Genomic DNA, 18,857 nt, shown 5'->3' with positions numbered 1-18,857 from the left:
GCCATGCACAAAAGTGAATTCAAAATGGATCAAGGAGCTTGATATCAAATCAGAGACGCGCCGTCTGATAGAAGAAAAAGTTGGCTACGATCTACATTCGGTGGGGTCGGGCTCCAAATTCCTCAATAGGACACCCATAGCACAAAAGTTAATAACTAGAATCAACAAATGGGACTTACTCAAACTAAAAAGTTTTTTCTCAGCAAAAGAAACAATAAGAGAGGTAAATAGGGAGCCTACACCCTGGGAACAAATCTTTACTCCTCACACTTCAGATAGAGCCCTAATATCCAGAGTATACAAAGAACTCAAAAAATTAGACAATAAGAGAACAAACAACCCAATCAACAAATGGACCAAGGATCTGAACAGACACTTCTCAGAGGAGGACATACAATCAATCAACAAGTACATGAAAAAATGCTCACCATCTCTAGCAGTCAGAGAAATGCAAATCAAAACCACCCTAAGATACCATCTCACTCCAGTAAGATTGTCAGCCATTATGAAGTCAAACAAAAGTGCTGGCGAGGATGTGGGGAAAAAGGTACACGTGTACATTGATTTTAACTCTTGTGCTAGAGATGTCCTATTAAGGAATTTGGAGCCCTACCCCACGAGATGGAGATTAGGGCCAACTTTTTCTTCTATTAGATGCAGAGTTTCTGGTTTGACTCCTAGCTCCTTGATCCATTTTGAGTTAACTTTTATGCAAGGTGAGAGAAAAGGATTCAATTTCATTTTGTTGCATATGGATTTCCAGTTCTCCCAGCACCATTTGTTGAAGATGCTATCCTTTCTCCATTGCATGCTTATGGCAACTTTGTCTAATATAAGATAGTTGTAATTTTGTGGATTGGTCTCTGTACCCTCTATTCTATACCATTGGTCTATCCACCTGTTTTGGTACCAGTACCATGCTGTTTTTGTTACTATTGCTCTGTAGTATAGTTTAAAATCTGGTATCGCTATACCGCCTGTTTCACTCTTCCTGCTTAGGATTGCTTTTGCTATTCTGGGTCTCCTATTTTTCCAGATGAATTTCATGATTGCTTTTTCTATTTCTGTGAGGAATGCTGTTGGGATTTTGATGGGCATTGCATTAAACCTATAGAGTACTTTTGGTAATATCGCCATTTTAATGATATTAGTTCTGTCTATCCATGACCAAGGTATATCTTTCCATCTTCTAAGATCTTCTTCTATTTATCTCTCTTTAGGGTTCTGTAGTTTTCGTTGTATAGTTCTTTCACCTCTTTTGTTAGGTTGATTCCCAAGTATTTTATTTTTTTGAGGATATTTTGATTGGGGTGGTTGTTCTCATTACTATTTCAGAGGATTTGTCACTGATATACAGGAATGGCTTTGATGTGTGTTCGTTTTATATCCTGCCACTTTGCTGAATTAACTTACTAGCTCTAGAAGATTTTTGGTAGAGCCTTTTGGTTTTCTAGGTATAGGATTATGTCACCTCAAACAGGGCTAATTTAAGTTCCTCTTTTCCTATCTTTATGCCTTTAAGTAAAGAACCCCAATATTATGTATAACTATAATACACTAATAAAATCATATTAAAATAAATGTAAATAGTCATTTACAAGTAAAAATATATAAAAGATCAGTAAGTATATCATATTAATAGTTATTAGAGAATGAAAGTGGTAAATGCCAAGACGATGTTAAAACCACTGTAATAGTGCAAGCACACTAGAATAGCAACAATTTAAAATACTGACCATGTCAAATTTTAGTATAGATGAAGAGAAAGTGAAACTTTGACACATTGTTGTGACTGTAAAATGGTACAACCACTTTGGAAATCAATTTAGTAGTTTCTTAAAATCTAAACATAAATTTGCTATAAGATGCCAGCATTAAACTCAGTATTTATGGAAGAGTAAGTAAAATATGCTTCCATATAAAGATTGTGCAGGAATGTTCCTTGAACACTGGTTTTAGATAACCAAAAAATGGGAAGCAATCCAATACATATCACTGGGAAAATAAATAAATGAATCCTTATATATTTATACAAGTGAATACTAGTCAAATACAAAAGGAATTTTTTGTTTGTTTGTTTTAATGTGGTCAAAGACATTGATAAATCTCAAAAGCACTATGAAGAACAAAATATTTTGACATAAAAGCTAATCTCAAATAAGGGGGAGAATTAAAAAGAACTAACTAAATAAATAAATTTAAAAATAGGAAAAGAGGAAAAACAATGAGGAGAGAGGGAATTCCATCAAAATAGTGGGAAAAATCAGTAGAGTAGATGAAGGAGATTGAGGAGGCAGAAGAACGGATGTGAGAAGGGAAGAACAGTGAAATGAATTTGACCAAACTTTCCTTCCTATGTGCTTGCATGGTTATGGCATGGTGGATCCTGGCATCTGGTGTATCCATAGAACACTAATTTAAAAATATATTAAACTGTGAATGAATTGAAGAGGGATCTGTGGAGTGGAGGGAAGGAAACAGGGTGTGGGGGTGGAGAGATAGGGATGGAGGGAGTGCTGGGTACTAAATCAGAGTGAGTTCGGTTCTAGCACTTGTGATTATGTAAAAGTGTATCCTGGAGTTGTACCATAACTAAAAGATTTTTTTAAAACTTGACAAAGATTATACAAAGTATTCTTTTTTACATGAATATAAGAAGAGAAAATATGATTCAAATAGATAGAAATCTAAAAGTTGGTTGCCTAATGGGATTAAAAGTTGACTGAAAGGGGTAATAAAGAAAGCTTCCAGGGAAATACAGGAGCTCAAAATGTGAGATTGCCTTGAGCCTCAGAGAAGACTTTGAACTTGAACTTTGAGTAATATCAAAACTGTCGAGACTATGGCAACTCTTAGGAATGGACTAAATATTTTTAGCATTGTTAGATGAGTTTGAGCTTTTATGGACCAAGAGTCCAATGTTATGTTTTGGATGTGAGATGTCCTCCAAAAGCTCACATGTGAGACAATTCAAGGAGGTTCAAAGGAGAAGTGATTGAATTGTGAGAGTCTTAATTCAATCAGTGAAGTAATCCCTGGTGGAATTAACTGAGTGGTAACTAAAGGAAAGTGGGTGGGCCTGGAGGAGGTGGGGCATTGGGTGCATGCCTTTAGGGTATATATTTGTATCTGGCAAGAGAAGAGATCTCTCACTCCACTTTCTGATCATCATGTGACATGCTTCCTTCCAATACACTCTCCCAACATGATGTTCTGCCTCACCTTGAGTACTGAGGAATAGCGCCTGCTGTTTATGGACTGAGACCTCTGAAGCCAGGAGCCCCCAAATAATCTTTTCCTCCCCTACAATTTTGCTGTTTGGACCCTTTAGTCACAGCAGCCAAAAAAGCTGACTAAAACATGGAATAAGCACATAGGTCAAGAAACAGAACATTGCCAGCACCTCAGACAATGTATGTATGTATGTGTGTGTGTGTGTATATATATATATATATATATATATATATATATATATATATATATATATATATATGTATATATTTGCCAATCATAGAGAAAACTACAATAAAGCATTTATGGTAGTATTTTCTGTTTCTTTTATAAATTTCTATCTGTGGTTGCTGCCCTGAAATGATTGTTATGCCTACTTTTGAAACTTGAGCCTGTGAAAACACATTTTTTTTTATTTCTACTCCAAAAATAATGTTTATGTTTATTCCTTTTTTCTCTTCATAAATATTGTTTGTTATATTTATTCATGTTAGTTCTTAAAGTTACAGTTTATTAATTTCCACTATTATAAAACATTGTATGAATATAATTAAATATTCTTATATTGTTTATGGACCTTCACATTGCCCACCAAATTTAGGCAATGTGAACAATGCTTCTCTGAATATTCTTTTGAATGTATCCAAGTAATTATTCACATACATTTCTTTAAAACAATATACCTATGAATAGAATTGATAAGTAAGTCTTCAGACGTATCTCCAGCTTTTCTAGATATTTTCAAATTCATTATATTAATTTTCCATCCTTTGCAAGAATATTAGCCAATTATTGGATATGTAGTGAGAACATATTAAATTTTCCTAATAATTCTCTTGTGGGAAGTTATTTATTGCAAGCATTAAATAATAGACTATGCTGCAGTAACAAATTAACCTTGAAACCACAGTGATTTAATGCAAATAAAGAAGCTTAATTTTCATCTATGCCATATATTTTCTATAGATCAGTGTGAGTCTGCCCCATAGACTCATTCATGGATTCATCATGACAAATAATCTGCATCATGTAACTATACTGTATATATACTATATGACTTACAAACTAGTCATGAAGACAAAGGAAGGTATGCACACAGTAAATCAACTTTAAATGGTCTCATGTATGTAATCCACATTATGGTGGAATAGATAAATGTTCGTAACATGCCTGCAAAGAAGGCTGAAAAAAAGTTGAACTTATGAGATATTTGTTGAATACTACTGACTCTGCCACATGTAGCATACTTTCATTATTTTCACTTTTAAGATGCTTGGACTCCCATAAATATTCATAAAATTTAATTTTTTTGTGTATCTATATAATCAGTTTTGAAGTTTCTCTCAAGAAACTATAAATTACTCATGCTATTTAACTTGCTAAAAAATTAAGATTTATGCTGATTTAATGGAAAGGCAATTATTTATACCAAATACTACATAATTACACCCAAGAGTTTATTTGCAATTGACAAACTTGGCTTTATATACAAAATCAAATCCTATTTTTACTGTTATTGAAGTATATAAGTTAAATAATACCCTGGTTTTTCCACATAAAATGTAAGAAGTTCAAAGTGGTTTACTGTGATTTTCAAAGCCCAACTATAGTCTTCTGTTTCACTAATCTGTTTTTCAGTCCAAAATATCACAGTGCTCCTTGCTTTACTTTTTTGTATGATCACCAGATATCTTTATTGTTTTACATGTGTAAACATTACACTTTGACAAAATGCAAAAATTTCACATGAATTGTTAATAAAATATCCATCATCAATCATAAAATAATAACAATAGGTGTCAAATAATGGCAAAAACATCATTATCAACTTGATTAATTTGCATAATAACTTGAATAAAAAATTTTAAGAACTGATGTATTTTGAGAGAACAAGAGTTTTCAGAATACCTGCTGTTAAAGACTGCCTACAAATAAGAGTGCTACAGAAGTGGTCCAAGCAATTAGGAAAAAAGAAAGTTAAAAAAAAACAATAAAATAGCATGCTTATTTCACTATTAGTACAAATCAGTTAAGCTAAATGAAAGTATAAAGAAAAAAATGTAATTGTCAGTTCTTGAACATAAAATCGATTGAAAAAAGCAATGGACTGCTACTTCAGTTCTTATGCTAAGTTTCATTGTTACATGACTGTCTTTGGACTTTTTTGGCCTCACCCTATACTGGTGAGGCCTTGAGTTTAATCCCCAGCACCACCAAATAAATAAATAAATGAACAAATAAATCCATAAGGGCCACTTTCAATTTCTAAAATCTCTACTATGTGTTATGGATTAAATAGTTTTGTTTCTCCTCCCCCTTTCATATTCAAATGTTGAAATCTCAACATTCAATATAATGATATTAGGAGGTAGGACCTCTGGAAGGTAGTTAAATCATGAATATCAAGACCTTATTAATGTATTAGTGACCGTATCAAAGGGATTCAAGAAAATTTCTACTGCTCTTTTTGCCATGTGAGGATAAAATGAAATGATAGACATCTAAAATCTGGAAGATGGCCCTCATAGAAACCCACTATGCTGGCACCTTGGTTTTTTAATTCAAATTTTCATCTCCATTACCATTATGAATGGTAACATTGTGTTACCATTATGTTTCTATATGCCGCAGTCTCCTGTTGTAACTTTTCCCCTGATGGCTTTTTCTGCTCTAAACTTTCTTCCTCTGTCTGACTAGCTCGAGAGACCTTCTCTTTTACTTGAATCTTTTCCTCTGTCTGACTAACTTGAGAGACCTTCTCTTTTACTTGAATCAATATGTCTTCTCCTTCCTCTACCATTGTCTGAACTGAAGGCTTTGGACTAAGCAAACAAGATATGAATGTCCACAATGGCAATGTGCCAACTGGCAGAGTCCCTGGGCTTTTCTTTTCTATTCTTTTTAAATCTTCACCATGATGGTTCCATTGTGATATATTTAACAACTCCTCCTTAAAAAGCCATGGGCTACATTTTTGTATTGTATCAACATATGCCCTGACTGCTCTTGATTTTACTGGGATGCCTCCTTCCTCTAACAATTTACTTAATACTCTTTTGGTTTGTTTTTTACTGATTTCTGATCCCATATTTCTACTATAATACAACCCAACAAGATAACACCAAACAAAACCAAGACAGAATGGAACAACACAAAATCATTATATCAGCCTTTCTATCCTCCTGAAATGTCCATCCGTCCCTTCTCCTTCTCTGTTCCTCAGATGCAAATAGTTTTTCCTCAGATGAGAGCAGTTTTTCTTCCGTCTCACTCATCTCCAGGGACATGCAACTTAAAACAAAAGCGAAATAAAACAAAAGAAGAATCTTAAAATGGCTACCCATCCTTTCGCCCTGCCCTCAGGGACGAGCAGTTTACCTTATCACTTACCCTCAGTGGTTCCCCATACAGCCCACCAAATGCCACAGTCTGGCTGGGCACAATTCAGGAGCCACTTGTCAAAAGAAACAAACTTTATTTTTAGAACACACACGCCAAACCACACAGCTCTTCAGGAAAACCTTCAGAGCCCAACTGCCACCACCGGCTTCCCACAAGATGGCGGATGGCCCGGATGAGTACGATACCAAAGCGGGCTGCGTGCCCCTTCTCCGTCCAGAGGAAATCAAACTCCAGTTTAGCTATTACAGCACCTGATTTGGATTCCAGAGAGATTAACTAAGGTCCTGACCCAGTGATTGTCTGGAGTCGGGGTTCTGTTTGTGTTTTTCCACAGGGAGAACAGCAGCCAATTTGGATTCCAGAAAGATTAACTAAAGCAATTTCTACAGACCAAAAAGAAGATGATTTGGCTTAAATCCATAACAACTGATATCCAAAACTCCAGTTTGGCTATTCTTACATCTGCGACAGAACCAGGATGCTTTTTTCAATATCTATTTTATTATTACCCTTTCCCACATCATGAAGTTCTATTTTATTTTTTTGAGCTCATACAGACCTAGGTTAATGTTTTGCTGATCAGTTCTATTTTTTGACTATAGAGTTTTTAAACATTGCAATGGAGATTTCACCTGTAAAAAGTTATAAGGCCTTTACTATTATGTTATGTGTTGTATGTATTATATTATGTGTGCACACTTGTGTTTTGTGTTGTATGTTTGTATGTACGTATGTCCATATATCATATATGATGAGCGCTCATGAAAATATGGATCCAAATTTTTTTTATTCATGTGATTTAAATGGTTTAATATAAATTGGGTAAACAGCTGTTGAGGATTGTTTTAATATGTGAACAAAAAAGGAGGTTAACAGATCTGTTTGTTTACCTTCACCTTTCCTTTTCATTATATTTAATAATTCTGTTCAAGATAATGTAAATCGTTCAGAAAATTGTTTTCTTTTAGTGCCTTCTGTAATGTTACATAATTTTTTCTTTAGCCATTATTGCCAGGTTTCCTATCTTCATCCCAGTGCCGGTTAAGACAAAGATAAAACCAATCTACAGCTTCTGCAAGAGCCATCACTGAACTGCTTGCAGAACTTGCCTGGACTATGTATCACTTGTATGCATTGTGAACTCACTTGTATGCATTGTGAACTATCTGTTGGTGCAGCGACTTGTGGTAGTGTTGGGGTATTTTTGCTGATGGTGTCATCAGTGGTACAATTTTTCCAAAAGGAGCCGTCAATTTGCTTTGTGTATCCTCCTCCCTTCTGCTTGTGATGGTCGTTCAGCTAAAATTTGGGGGCCAACAGAGGTGAGACAAAGAACCTCACCCCCCGCTGGTACAAAGACCTATCCACAGGTGTGGCTGTATGCTAGACCAGTAGTCAATGACGGGTAAGATCCAATTGCAATGGTACCAACCTAAGACAGGAGGCTGACGCCTTGAGGTCAGCTCATCTGATGACAGGTAAGAACCATATGTAGTATTGGACAACCTAAGGCAGGCACGGTCCCTAAGCCACATGCTTGTTGTTTAAACAGAGAGGAGGAGATGTTGAGAGCCACAGCCGAAGGGGCCCCAACAAACTTCCAGCTGCCAGCAAACTACCAGCTGCCAGCAAACTTCCAGCTGCCAGCTGATGATTGGCTCACAGCATCCCTAGCAAACTTCTAGCTGCCAACTGATTGGCTCCTCTGTGGTGATGCTCATTGGGCTGTTTCCCCGCCCTTTCAGACCACGGAGCTGCTCATTGGGAGACTTTTTTTGGCTCTGCCCACGCGATCCAGCCAATCAGCCTCAAGAGCAGGAGGAGTGGGGGAGGTTGAGAGGCTTGTGGGAAGCCAGTGATGGCAGTTGGGCTCTTAAGGTTTTCCTGAAGAGCTGTGTGGTTTGTCATGTGTGTTCTAAAAATAAAGTTTGTTTCTTTTGACAAGTGGCTCCTGAATTGTGCCCAGCCAGACTGCAGCACTATATGTGTGTGTGTGTACATCCTGTTTTGTTTTGCTTATATAAAAATACGTATTGGAATAACAAGGGTTTCTTGAAATATTAATCTGCTCTTATCTATAAAGATAAATTTTGTCTGTTTTCTTATATAGGGAAACTAGTGTTAAAGGAATTAGTGTTTATACATCTTTGTGTAAAAAGAAAACAACAATTATTTTAGATTATAAACTACACTATGAATTCTAAATTTTTCTTTAGAAGTTAAACTTGTTAACATAAGAACATCTGTGCAATTGTGATTGTAACTATTGTTGGCTTCTTTGTATATGTAATGTATTCATGCCCTCCAAGTACACAAGTCTTTAAAATGTAAAGTTTATGAGAGCACTTTACCAAGCTGGTGTTCTTCACACTAAAGTTGTCTGATGTGACAGTCTCTTTTAAACTTATATAGAAATAACACATTTAATTGAAAATTAACTTATATCCTTTAATATTGTGTAATTGGATAAAAATACCTTGCCATCCATAAATGACATGCATACAATTTGTGTTACTCTTTACACTGGGATGAATATTTAAATGTATTGTTTGAAAGTAATACAGAACTCCTGGTTTATTTAAAGGTCAACAGTGTGGAATATGAAAACATGTACTCACTTTTTCCACAAAAAGAAAGTAAGAAGCTCTCTTAATTTGTGTGATTCTTTTTTCAGATGTAATGTTGTATTGTGTTAACAATAATCACATAGACTCAGGAAACAATATATGTGAACTCTTCAAAAGATATTTAAGAAAGACAAATTTAACCTTCAGAAATAAAATAACTTACCTCAGGTTTGGCAAGAGGCCACCTCACCTGTTATATGAGTACATTTGATCTTAGGAGAAACCCTTAAAACCCTTAACTAATTGTGGGGGTAATTATAGCCAATTTAATCACACACATTTTTGGGGAATTTACCCCCCACAAACCTTTGTATAATTTACTTGCTACAACTTGTTTACTTTACCATACAAAATACTCTCATCCAGAAACTTTTATTTTTTTTCCTTCTAATATTTCAAAACAAAATATATTTCCATACTTAGAACTTTTTATATCTCTTTTCTTGTTGCTGACTCTTTCTTAAATTTACATTCTGAAACAATCCTTATAAAATTTCTGGATTTTCTTTCATTTTTTCCTCTAGTAAGAAGAAATAATTTGTGATTTTTACAGTGCTTTAATTGAAACACAGATACATTTCTTTTAGATTCTTTGCATATAGAATTGCACTTGTTATAATTTTAACTCATAGTAACCTTAATTTAGAGAAGACCTAGAAACAAAGCAATCTTAGACTATTTTTTTAATTCACCAATTTATAAAAATACATTTCACACACCAAAATATATATTACCTTATGGAATTCAAGAAAATAAGAGTATGTGAATTTTTACTTAAAAGTTTAAGTTTTGGCATTTTTAACTTTGTCAATCAGATATCTCCTCTAACAACACATTTATAAAGATTTATCCCATTTATGTTTCATCTAATTCCTTATTTTTAACTGTAAGTAAAAAGATATCAGAAAAGTGGAGTTAATAGACATGTTAAAAGGCATATATAGGCAGAACAATTTTTTTAAATACCAAACTTTATGTTATTTGCAGGAAATATATTTTATAAAGACATCTACAGACTGAAAGTGAAAGGAGGGGAAAGAATATTTCATGGAAAAGAAATTAGTAAGCAAGCAAGAGTGGTACACTTACATTTGACAAACCAGATTTTAAGACAAAATTATTCATAGGAGACAAAAGAAGTGTGGAGAACACTGGATTATTAAAATGCTCTCCAAAAAACTAAACAAGTTTGATAATTGACTTAGCCTTATTAAAAGAAAGAGAGAGAAGACACAATTTTTACCTATTACTGGAAAAGGCGAAAATTCAACACTATGGCAAAACAATAGTGAATACCTATACCTCACATAAAGTTTAACTAAAACAAACATTACCAAACATAAAGGCTCAGATAAGCAGCACTACAATATACAAAGTTATTTCAACACACTTACCAATAGATTAATCATCCAGACATAAAATCAGTAAGACCAAAATATATAATTCAAGCAGACCTAACCAACATCTATAGAATATTTGATAAAACACCAGGTGAATTTACTTTATTCTCAGCTTCTCAGGATACTTTCTCCAAAACAGATCATATTGTAGGTAACAATGTAAGACTTAGTAAATAAAACAATGCTGCATTGCCTTGCATTTTATGGGAGCATAATGGATAAAGTTATACATCAATAGGGAAAACTATATAAACTAAATAAACATATGGAGGTTGAAAAGTACAATTTTGAATGATGAAAGTATCATAGAGGAAACCGGTGAGAAATCACAAAATTTCTAGAATCAAGTGAGAATAATGATACAGCACAACATAATTTCTAGGACTCCATGAAAGGTATTTTGAGAGGAAAGACTACAGCTTTAAGTGCCTACATAAAAATTAAAATAAAATAAATAAAATAATTTTTTAAAAAAATTAAAAGCTCATATATATATATATATATATATATATATATATATATATATATATATTACACAATGAAGCATCTCAAGGTCCCAGAAAAAAAATAAAAAACACACAAACTAGTAGAAGGAAAGACATAATTAATATACAAGCCCAAACTAATGCAATGGAGAGCAAATATAACAAACAGAGTTTGTTCTTCAAAAAACTAACCAAGTTTGTAATTTATTTTGCCTTATTAAAAGAAAGAGATACAAGACCCAAATCAATAAAATTAAAGACAAAAAGAAGATAGCAACACATACATCTCTGAAATTCAGAGAAGCATTAAGGAATGTTTTAATTTATATTCAAATAAATGAAACACAAACTAGAATGATGAACAAATTTTTAGACACATATCACCTAAAAATCTGAACCAGTATGATATACAAAAGTTAACATATCAATAGCAAGTAATGAGAATTGAAGCACTATACAGACTTCCAACAAAGAAAACTTCAGAACCAGATGGATTCCCACCTTCAGTCTACAATAACTTTAAAAAGAAAATAATGTCAATTATCCTCAAATTATTTCAAGAAATTGGATGGAGGGCACACTCCCTAACATGTCATGTTCATATTAATATCAGTATCACCCTGATAACAAGAAAAGATAAGGAACAATTATTACCAGAGACTGATATTCCAGATTAATATAGATTCAAAAATCCTAAATAAATATAAGCAGTTCATATTCAAAAACACATTAAGAAGAATACATATCATGTTCAGGTTGGTTTCAATGCAGTGATAGAGAATATGTCAACTTATACACATCAATAATTATCCATATATATATATATATATATACATATATATACATTTTTTTTAAACTCACATGATCATCTTAATAGATTCATTAGAAGGTTTTGAGAAACTCTAGCAATGTTCAAACTAAAATAATGGAAGAAAGTAAATATATTTGCAATTGACCTCAAAATAATAAATGCTATATTTGACACTTCTAGAGACAATATCATATTGAATGGGGAAAAACTGAAGGTATTTCCTCCAAAACCATGAACAAGACAAGGATGTCCACTATTATCTCTCCTTCTAAATATAGTACTCAAAGATTTAAACAAAGCATATAGGCAAAGAAGGAGATAAATGTAATTCAAAAAGGAAAGGAAGAAGTAAAATGATCACTGTAAATGATATGATTCTATACTCAGAAGATCCAAAAAATTAAATCAGAAATCTTCTAAAACTGATAAACAAATTCAATAAACTACCAGCATTAGAGTCAACTCACAAAAATCAATAAATTTTCTGAATACTAATCATGAATCTTCCAAGAAACAAATAAGGAAAATAGTCCCATTCACAATAGCCTCAAAAATATTAAGATATCTATAAATAAACATAAACCAGGAGAAGAAATATCTCTACAGTTAAAATTTTAAAACACTGGTAAGTTGAAGATAACTCCAGAAGATGTAAACATCTTCCATGATACATGTTCAGAATTAATATTGTTAAAATGACCATGTTATGGAAAGTGATATGCAGATATAATACAATATACACCAAAATAACAATGATATTCCTCACATAACTAGAATAAGAAAAAAAGAAATAAATCATTATAAAGTACATTTGGAAGAATAAAAGACACAAAATAGCCAAAGCAATTCTGAACAAAAAGAACAATACTAGAGGCCTTGTGACACACAATTTCAATTTACACTATAGAAGTATAATAACAAAAATCACATTTTAATAATATAAAAATAGACATGCCAATCAATGGTATGGAAGATACAAAGTTAAAACCACACTGATACAATCGTGGAAAACATACAATGAAGAAGTCAGTCTTTTTTTTAATATTTATTTGTTAGTTTTAGGTGGACACAATATCTTTATTTTGTTTTTATGTGGTGCTGAGAATAGAACTCAGTGCCTCACACATGCTAGGTGAGCGCGCTACCACTTGAGCCACATCTCCAGCACCAGAAGCCAGTCTTTTTTAACAAATGGTTCTGGTAAAGGTGGTTATACACATGTAGACAAATGAAAACAGTTACCATTTAGTGGTGCTGGGTTCATTGTCTCCTTTCAGCAAAGAATTGAATAACAGGACACAGGGATAGCAAGCAAGAAGTAGGTTTATTGCAAAAGAGAGATATAGATTTCTTTGAAAAGAAGGGGCCCTGGATCTGGGAATCCAGTGGGGAGTTTGGTTTGTCATTTTTATGGTCTCTGCAATATCTTCCTTTCCTTATTGCCTCCCCTATTCATACATTTCCCACTATTATTGATTGTTGACCCTTCTGTCCATGCATCTGTTTTGGTTTTTATGTTGGGCCCTCATCTTTGGAGCATGAGTACAGAAGTGTCTTTCTGATTGGTTCCCCTGCTTGTGTTCACAATCACTTTTGTCAAGCAGGAAGTTGACCTCATCAGAAGACCCTCTCCTTGATCCTTTGTTCTGACCCTGCCCCCAACCTCCTCACTTACTATTTTGACCTGGCTGCCTAAGCCCTTTTATACCTATCTAAATACTCCCCTCACTGTATATTCCATATACTGTTGAGAGTTGGGGCAATGACTACTCTAGCTATTTCTGGCTGATAAGGGGCATCACTGGAGTAACTGGGATATGATTCTGAGGAAGGTCTAGGACAAGTGGGAAGCAGCAGCTCACATATTGAGAAGAAAATTTATCTGGTGCCTTTACACAAGCAAGTTTACCCAGGGCTTCTCAAGTTGGACTTCAGTTATGGGAGCCATAAAGGAAACCCTTGGGATATGTCATTGGGAACTTGAAGAAGATGGCCTTGATCCCTTCAGGTTCCAAGGACATCTTGTCTTCCAGTGTTTTCCCTGACATAAAGGAGAAGGTCCAGGAGGCAGTCCAATAGGTGTTTGATGCCTCTGGTTACTATCCTTTTTGATATGTCTTTCTTTTTACAAGAGAAACAGGAGATGAAGGAGTACTCCTGGTCAAATTCTCACATGGCTGCAATCAATACTTCATGTCTTTGCTTTTTTTTTTTTTTAATTTGTTTTAATTAGTTACACATGACAGTACAATGACCTTGACATATCATACATTTGAATCAGATGGGGTATAATTTCTCATTTTTCTGAGCGTACAGGTTGCAGAATCACATTGGTCATGCAGTTATGTACATACAGACAGCAATAATAATGTCTATTTTATTCTGCTGTCCTTCCATTCCCCACTTCCCCTCCCCTCCCCTCCCATCACTTCTCTCTACCCAATCTAATGTGACACACTTCTTTTTTTTTTTTTTAATTCTCCTTTTCTAGGTCCCTATTATAAAAGATTATTGTAGCTGCTAGGACTAGTTGGTCAAAGATTTGTTTGGTAATGCAGCTAGTTTTTGGAGCCTCTTCCATATGTCTGGAACATATTTGGCCAAAAATTTATGTTTAAGGATGATTTCTTCTATCTGTGACCCTGGATCAATATTAGTGTGTTTGGTAATGGTCTCCTGGAGCCTCTGTAGAAAGGTTACTGGTGGCTACTTTTCCTCTTTAATTACAGTGGCAATCTGGGCATAATTGAAAGACTTAACTTGGGCCCTCCTCAATCCTTCTAACACATAGTATATAAAGTGACATTCATCCCATTTATCTTTGTCTATGTCAACATCCCGGGTTGATTCAGTAAGGGGAACTGCCTGACTCTCCGTGGGGATGTCCCAACTCTTGTCAGCCATGGTTACTTTCCCTCCCACTGTAGTATAGCAGTTGTCTTCTGTTTCAATAGCCTTTTTTAAGACCTCCTTTTTTCCCCAAAGAAATTATACTTAAAACCAACATAATATCTTTCCATGCTAAGTCATAAAGATTTGATAACTGATGGAAATTTTGAAGATATTGTTCTGGGTTTTCACTGTAGATCCCTAAGAATTTCTTAGGTCCTTTAATGAAGTTAATGAAAAAGGGAAATGTACTATTTCAGGTCCTCCCTCTCCCTCACATTGCCCTGAGAGGAAACATGCCCTGAACAACAGATTTCCTAGTAACTCTGGGATCACAGGTGAAGTATGTCCCTGGATAAATAGGGCAGGGATCCAATCCTTTTAAATTGGGATATAAAAGGGAAGCAGTCTTATCACCTACTTTTCCTTCAGATGGGGCTGAGGGGATTTTCTGTTTATCTGGTAAAAGTCCCCTTTCCTCTGTCAATAAGTTTTTCTGTTCTGGGATTAGATGTCTGGCTTAGAGCAACAGACTGCTGCTAGAGTCAAAGTGTCAAGCTTGCAATCCTTTGCTAGTTCAAAATGAAATTTTATATCTCTCAGATAAAAGAACAATTGAACATACAGAACTTCATTTGTCCTCCTATTTACAGAAAAGTTCTAATTGCTGAATAGTACTAAAATTTAGGGTCTACTCAACTGAAGCCAGGCATCAATGCAAAAGAAGATCAAAGATGTTCTCTTTAATTGGGGTGTCCAAATTATCCCATTTTTTTGAGCAGATAGGAGAGAGATGAGCCTTGTGGGATTTTGGAAGAGTTGGAACCCATCTGGAAACAAAAAGAAAGAAGATGTCTTAATGAGGGCTGCCCAATCCATACCACCACTGTTTTTACAAATCTGGAGGTGTGTCTCTGGCCTGCAACTTGAGTATACTGGCTTGGTTCAGAATCTATCTGAGGGGGACCATGTCTAGGGAGGGACTAGTCAACCTTCCCCATGGCCTGCAATCCATATTCCTTATTTTTATTTTTGCAACCCAGATATCTCTAGTGCTTTCATTCCAGGAAAGCATGTAATCCCCACCTTATTCCTTAAAAAAAAAGATTCAGAATTCTCAGGAGAACAATAATCTGGAGGAGAGACATTTACCTGTTAAAGGATTTATTCTGTAGTCTCCGAGGTAGGGAGAGTTGCCTGAACTAGGAACATTAGCATATTTTGATACAGATGAAGCTCATTTTCTAAACAATCTATATTGAAAAACAATCTACATGGCACTGAAATAAAAGAAGCAGAAACATTTTTTTAAAATATATTTTTAGTTGTAGTTGGACACAACAGCTTTATGTTATTTATTTTTTATGTGGTGCTGAGGATCAAACCCAGCGCTTTGCACGTGCTAGGTGAGAGCTCTACTGTGGGAAGCCATTGAGTTACCTCCCTGGCTGGGTGAGAGGTGCTTAGACAACTGTGTCAGAGCCTTCCCCACCCTGTCCCAGGTACAAGGGCTTGTCTGTGTGGAGGTGTGCCTGGCCACTGACCCGAAGACTAATCACTGACCCTGACCTTGGAATGCTGCCCCCCTCGACCTTCATTGGATGGGATTTTTCCTTGAATTTTTTGTTCCCCAATAAAAGCTCACTCCCTGGCGTGCTCTCTCTCTCTCTCTCTCTCTCTCTCTCTCTCTCTCTCTCTCTCGCCTCTTGTGTAAACCTTGGCACTGCATTAGGTGACTGGAGGCGGGAGCTAGGCATTAAAGGTAATGAGTGTATGTCTCTTTAATTTTAAAACTCACTAGTTAATTTCTATGTTTTGAACCTCTTTTATGAAGCTTGCATGCTGGTCGTGTGGCAGACTCTACAGCTTATCCCAGCCCCCCCCCCCCAGATTTTTAAAATATTTATTTTTTAGTTATAGTTGGATACAACATCTTCATTTTATTGTTATGTGTTTCTGAGGATTGAACCCAGTGCCCCATGCATGGTAGGTGAGCACTCTACCTCTGAGCCACAACCCCAGCCCCCAAAAAATTGTTAAGAAAATAATTTGTGTTATTTTATAGCTGAAAGGAATAAAATTAAAGTTAGAAATGTTCATAGAAATGAGACAGTATACAAAATTACCAGATCGTCAATCATGAAAGACTTTTTTTTTTTTTACTATGATATTGGTTGGAATACAAATTATCAAATGGTCAATGTAGGATTCATTTTCTGTAGATATTAAAAGTGTATATTTGGGAATTTTCCGGGAGTTGAGAACTATGAGAAATAGATTTATTTTTGATATAAATTATCAAATCTCAAGTATCCTGTTACACTAGCACAAAACTGAGTAAAATGTATATGAAATACAGATCTATATTTTGCTTATTTATTCTCCAATTGATGGATACCTAGGCTTTTTTTCAGCTTTTAGTTTTTGAGCTTATCATCAGATATTTGTAACCTTTTGCAGTTGTCAGATTTCCACCACTATAATAAAATACTTGAGATCATTAACTTGTAAAAAGTAAAGTTTTACTGTTTTTGAAGTTATAGCTCATGGTAAGACAGACTCACTGTTTGGGGCCTCTGATGAGCATGCCGGATGGCAATGGTGGAAAAAGCATAGTGATGCAAACTGTTCACTTCATGCCTAGGAAGCAAAAGAGGAAAGAAGCAGGACTAGAGTTCTATACTTTGCATACCTCAGTGGCCTAAAAACCCCTAATAAGGCCCTCCCTGGTAAATACTACATCATTTCCCAGTAGCATCTCTGTGGAGACCAAGTGTTTAACATATGGGGGGGGCATTCTAGATGGAAACTAGCACTATTCACAAGTATCTTGCTATAAAAGGCTAATATCCATTGCTCAATTTTCTTTTTTTATGATGATAATGTTTTCAGTGAGTTCCAAAATTATTCATCAAACATAATATTTGCACTTTTCTGTTATAGAATTTGGAAATATCATCTCCTATTCTATTATCTCTTAACTTTTTCTGTGGTATCCTTTATGAAAAAAGAAATCCTAAAATGATATAGGATGCATTGACAGATTTTCTGACATTTATCAATTACTGCATAATTAATTATTATGAATTATTTTTATACAGGAGTAGACTAGCTATTCCAAACATCTGATTACATTGTTTTTTTTTTTCTTCTAATGATCTGGCTACTATAGTAAGAACAATGACTAAGCTCTATGTGTAAAAGGAAGATTATCCAAAGGAATGAATTGGATAGGAGTTATATTAGGCATATTTTCAAACAATCTCACATATTCCTTTTCCATTCCTCATTATATTTCACAATAATTTCAATATATCTAGTTGTTTTATATCATACAGAAGTCTTCCCAAATCACATCAACCAACAAAGATTTAGTTGCAAGGAATATAAGACAAGAATGTAATATAAACAAATAAACAAAAATGAAACACACATACATATATATTTGTATTATCAAGATAACCACATGTACCACCACATACAAAGAAAATAATAGAATGTCTTCTAGAAATTTCCCTTGAAAGATTAGAAGATTGAACTTTTACCTCCTGTCTTCCATCCTCCAGTTTTTGAGGGTAAATCACAGGCAATTCAATTCCTTCCATCCTTATAGGTTACACTTGTATGCATCATATGTTAACAACAGGAACAACTTAGAAGAAATTCTTAAGATAGTAACTTTTAGTGTAAACTGACCCTGAGATCACACTCAGGGAAGTGGCAAGTAGCTCGAGGTTACCTATTCAGGTAACATCTTTTTGTCTTCTAGAACTGCCCAAATCAATATTGAATATACCATGGTTTGCTGCTATAATATTAAAATAGATTATTTATATGCTCCTAAGATATTATAGCTTAATTAACCTGACAACGTTCAACTTAGAATAATGAACTCATGGTTGATGCCTTGTGGTCAGGCATTCTGTTTGTAACATAGCTGCTTTCAATTACAAAGCAGTTCTTTGTTTTATAAGTCAGAATCTTTCTCTGGAATCTGAGGATTATGCACTGT

The 18,857-nt window shown here is 34.6% G+C and overlaps 1 pseudogene; it reads left to right on the top strand.

Annotated features, from left to right (window-relative positions):
- Positions 1-6,789: 6,789 nt before the first annotated feature.
- LOC114091645 (small ribosomal subunit protein uS5-like) overlaps positions 6,790-18,857 on the top strand; it is an 18,017-nt pseudogene continuing 5,949 nt past the window's right edge.

This window comes from Marmota flaviventris, chromosome X, assembly GCF_047511675.1.
Source record: "Marmota flaviventris isolate mMarFla1 chromosome X, mMarFla1.hap1, whole genome shotgun sequence".
In the NCBI taxonomy this organism is placed as follows: Eukaryota; Metazoa; Chordata; class Mammalia; order Rodentia; family Sciuridae; genus Marmota; species Marmota flaviventris.
This window is presented reverse-complemented; position numbering and strand designations above follow the sequence as displayed.